At 42.9% G+C, this 5,174-nt stretch overlaps 2 pseudogenes; both read right to left on the bottom strand.

The window, feature by feature from the left end:
* Positions 1-884: 884 nt before the first annotated feature.
* Positions 885-2,215, bottom strand: LOC147453326 (ABC transporter B family member 19-like; annotated as a pseudogene).
* A 227-nt stretch (positions 2,216-2,442) lies between these two features.
* LOC147453325 (uncharacterized) lies at positions 2,443-3,141 on the bottom strand (annotated as a pseudogene).
* Between the last annotated feature and the right edge of the window lie 2,033 nt (positions 3,142-5,174).

Below are 5,174 nucleotides of genomic sequence, written 5' to 3'. Positions count from 1 at the left end.
AAGCTGCTCATGAGCTGCTGAGAGACTCTGACAATAAAAACTTTACAGAGTTTGAGAGTTTGCAATCAAGAGGTGCGGCAGCAGTAGGTGTTTGTGATCCCCTTCCTACAGATGCTAGTTACATGAGTGATCTTCAAGCCTCCAAAATTTCTCTTTGCAGAGATTTCTACCTTCAAATGTCAAGAGGAGGCAAGAACTACTGATATACAAAAGAAACACTTCTAAAAATCATTGTTGGTAGGTTGCAAGAACTACTGGCATACAAAAGAAACACGGACACAAGCACGGATGTGAGCACAACAGCCATGTACTTGGTTCAGCAAAGCCAAGGTTTTCTTCAACAACAAAGCACCCTCCAAGAAGTTAAAAGTGGAATTCTCAGTAACAATTTCAAGGATTGTCCTTGCCTAAAGAAAATACAGCTGTTTGGGGACATGAAGCCATGGTAAGCATCCATATGACAAAACACCAACAGCTCCATTAACTATTATGTCTTTCAATATGTTTCGTGTCCTCAGCCTACATTTACCTGCATTTTAAACCACCATTAAGTTATATGCACACAACTCAAAGAGACACGGCCAACAAGCATCCAAGCTTCATTCATACAATTACATAAAGCATGTATAGATGTGTATTTTATAAATGAGAGTACGGATATACCATACTTTGGCATGTTGAACGAGTTGTTTACCTTGCTTGTACTCAAAATTGGTAGCACCCAAATGAGCTTGGCAAGCAAGTGAAGGCCGCATCAGTATTAGACAGTGCAAGGGCGGCACTGATGGTTTTGCCAGTAGCTCCCCAATCCGTCCATGCATACTGCAGAGGTCGCTCAGGCAAAAGCAACATACGATATGTAATTGCAACATAAAGGCCATTCCTTATACTAATCTTATTCCCAACCCTTTGGCAAACCCTACTTTGATTCCCCGCTTCTTGATAGATTGCACAGTGTCTGAATAGAATTGAAATTCTTTTTCTCTCCAAAAAAAGAATGCACTGTCCTCATTTTTGCAATACCCTACAAGAGATATATATGTACATTGAATCACCAAGCAGGGGAACACATCCTTGATGCACGCACAATCGTAATAAAGGGTCTAACCTAGCTCAAAAGCCACTTTGCTGCTTGTGAGTATGTCCCTTGGTTAATAAAGGGTCTAACCTTGAAAGCTGCTCGTGAGTATGTACCTTGGTTTCTAGCAACAATTCCAATCATCGCATAGGCACAAAATCCTCTGGCCAGCACAATGACTGGCAGCACGGCCAAAGTGATTAGAGATAAATGCCACACGGAGAGAAAGGCAAGCACCATACCGCACACAAATTGACTCATGTGATGGAACAAGTTCCCTATCAGTAAAAAAAAACACAAAAACCACAAGCACGTTCAATGAGTTTGCACAATAAAACATTTGAAATGACACATGTACAAGAGAACTAAGAAGCTCAAAAATTGAACCTTAGATCCCATTCGGCTCTTGGACAAGATTGGTATCCCTTGGAAAGCCAGCTACAACTTCACGAGTAGATATATCGATGTTAAAAAAAGCTCACGTCTTGCGAAAGTAGCGCTTTCACATAGCAAATCCTTAATCACGCAGCTTGTTTTTGTCCGGTGAACATCCATATTGAGACCTCTACACTACACAGTAGAATGTCTATATTTCTTTTTCAAATAAATTGTACTCGTGACGTTCTACCCTAATTATCCAAATGCTAAGTGTGAATGAGAATGTAGGCTTACCAGTCTATCCAATCCCAAACAGCACCAAGATCAGGTAGAATAATAGAGTGCATACTACAAATAATCACCAAGAGGAAATGTTTCAGTCAAGGGGATGGATACAACATCACTTCATGTCATCGATACTAAAGACAATGTAAACTTTGAATCATCAAATCAAGCTCTTTTCTTGAACAATCTTCAATGAAGTTTTTCAAAGAAAACCAACAAACTAGAAAGAAAATCAGAGAAACAAACACATAATTGGAAAGTCAGCCTTCCAATGTCATTCCTTGACCCTGTTGTTGTTGATTCTAAAACAAGGAATAGTAGGAAACCAAAGCTATTACTTACCTTGGAGACCTGCTTGGCCATGCGATCAGAGTCTGAAAAGCTGCAGATCAAGTCCACGAGCTTGTCGAGGAAAAGAAGAAACATGGGCATGGTTGCGCCATGCACTAAAAATGCCAAAGCCAGCAGCCAGCATGGTTACTGCATCCACCCAGTCCGTCTTCCCAGATGGCTTGTGGAAGGCCACTGCTAGCCATAACACAAAGGCAGCCTGCAATTCAGAGCTCTCAGGTCTCCGGATTTCTTCTCCGTCTACCTCTGTCATAGAGGAGCAAGAAGAAGTCTCTCTCTCTCTCTCTCTCTCTCTCTCTCTCTCTCTCTCTCTCTCTCTCTCTCTCTCTCTCTCTCTCTCTCTCTCTCCGCTAACCCTGAGTAACTACACAAGACATCGTTACAACAGTTTTTGTCTTGCTTTTTCCATTTTGTACTTTGTTGTTGCAACATAATGCAGACTCTAGTGATTGATAAGAAACCTCCAAAACAATATGAGAGTAATGTATATATAAGAAACACTTTAAATCCGTGTCAAACAAAGGCAGTGATAAAAAATGTCAGCTTTTACTTGTATTTTTCCATTATTATCCTGGACTCCTCCAGTGTCAAATCTGGATCGCTACCATTGGAGGAATTCCCACCTCCATGGTCATCATCATCTTTGTTCAAAGAATAGAAGAGATAGTAGCGAACACCACCTATAGCCAGTATAAACAAAGCAATTGAGAACAAGGACTGTAGTAGATACAAGGACCCCACTATACCAAGGATTGCTACGTCTGCTTGCACCACAGGCCTTGGCACCGACTCCTACATTTACAAGGTACCAGCTTTGTTCCTGCATCTAATGCATCTTTGGCTGTTTTAACCGCAACCGCAAATGCTTTGTATAAGTTGGGAGATTTCTGAGCAACAATCCAAAGAGAAGAAAGCGGCGTTCACCTTGAGACCTACTTGCATTGAGAAGACTTCCAAGCTCTGTTTTGTAACGAAAGTGGTTACGACGAAGAACGGGATGGCAGAAGCGGGTAATGCAGTGCGTGCGAGACACGCTGGTTTGCAGCCATTTTTATATTGTAAACCTACATCTCTCTCTCTCTCTCTCTCTCTCTCTCTCTCTCTCTCTCTCTCTCTCTCTCTCTCTCACACACACACACACACACACACACACACACACACACACACACACACACACACACAAATAGATTGTAGCTTCAGAAGGTTTGCGTAGTCAAAAACTTCATGTGTGTTATACAACGGAAGCAGGGTAGGAGACGGGAGGGGAAGGAAGCCGCCAAGGACCGTAGTAGCACTCGGCACCACCCCACAGCCCCCACCGCCTGTTTTCAGGCCGGAATGCAGCCATGCATTTTGCGAATCATGCTTACAAAATGGCATACTGAGCACATGTTACAATTTACCTGCACTGGATGCTTGACACCCATGCTTTGAAGCTGGCGATGACTCTTTGCCGTCGTGCTTGCTTGGTCCTCACCTTGCACGCACGCTGATCTCCATCCATCATGGCGGGATTTTTGGTCACAGAGCTTCTTGAAATTCTGTGCAGACATACCTTTACCTCCAAAGATTAAAATTTGAGATACACAATTTAGCCTAGAGAGCGTGAGCACAAGGCTAAGGTCCCTATCACACTGGGGCAGGGAATGAGTGACCAAATCTGGGGTGTCCGACAACATTGGCAAAACAAAAAGGCAAAAGATGGCCTTCAGCCCGTGTCTAAGGGGCGGTCTCACCCCACCGTCCACCTTTCCAAAATGTGTGGCAAACTATAAAAAGCCACGCATGACTGAGGAGGAGTAAATTTGAGCTTTGACGGCCAGTGTTGAATGCACACACTCTACCACTTGGCTATGCACGATTCATTGTCCATGTGGTAGCTACTGCGTGGCATTGCTCAAAAAGCTGGGGGGACAGGCGCCCTAGTGTGATAGGGGCCTGTAACATTTATTGGTCTAGTAACTTGTGTGTAGCGGAAAATAGCATGAACATAGTGAGAATTTCATTAGAATAGCTTCGTAATGAGAATAACAAGAGTGCTTGGGTGGAGAGAGCAACAAAAAGCATAACACCTAGTTAGATAGCATGAACAATACTTCAAAAGAGAGAGAAATTAAGCAATTGACAACAATTGAGGACCGGATTTGTATGGAGCCGGTCCCCCCTCCAAAAGGCTTTGTATTATGGTTTCTCCCATCAAGAGAGACATTTTACAATACAATTCTTTGTGTTCCTTCTATACTAGCTAGTGCAATGAAGATGGAAACTTCATACACTAAGCAAAACACTTATCAAACACAACATCAATTCCCTCACGGTCTTAGACCCAAGACCTCACACACCTTCCAAGATGGTGAGAGCTAGCGGGGTATGAGAGTAGATTGAGAGGAAGAAGGAGTATACTTACGAGAAAGATGTACATCTCCTCACATAATCACTCATATTAGCATAGCTTAGCTTAGGAATTATCATGGTAGAGGAGATGAGCATGCATTGAATCTTGGCTCTTGGTTGGATTTGCATCACAAAGCCAAGAGTTGTTGGTGTAGGCATCCTTCTCACAAGCTTGGAGTAGGTGGTAAGCTTTCCATTAAAGCTTGAGAAGGAGAGAGAGTCTTCTTTGCTTCACACATGAGATTGAGTGAGTGTGTGTGTGATAATGCCTTGCAAAAATCAGCCCCCTCTCTCTCTTGGTCGATCCCCCTTGCTAAATGCTCATGCTACAGCCCTATTGGACCTCCCCTGGCAGCATAAGTGATAGCCTTCTGACATGTGTCCCCCTTTCCCCTTTTGTGAGAGCTTTAGGTAATTAATAAATGTAACTAAACTCTCATTGGACCCCTTTGCCTCCTGGCCAATAGGAATCAAGAAAGCCATTGGGTTGTTGAATGCTCATTGGTCGCCTTGGGAGACTGTCCAATAATCTTCTAGAGAGCTTAATTCTTATTGGTTCTTGTATTAAGTGTAATTAAATTAATTAAACTAGATTTACTCTAGCCTAATTCTCATTGGTCCACCTCCATGGCCATCCAATAGGATTTGAGCACACCTTGTGGGCATCTGGCCTAGGGAGCTGACATGT

Source organism: Adiantum capillus-veneris, chromosome 8 (genome assembly GCF_014529385.1).
Source record: "Adiantum capillus-veneris isolate H3 chromosome 8, ASM1452938v2, whole genome shotgun sequence".
In the NCBI taxonomy this organism is placed as follows: domain Eukaryota; kingdom Viridiplantae; phylum Streptophyta; class Polypodiopsida; order Polypodiales; family Pteridaceae; genus Adiantum; species Adiantum capillus-veneris.
This window is presented reverse-complemented; position numbering and strand designations above follow the sequence as displayed.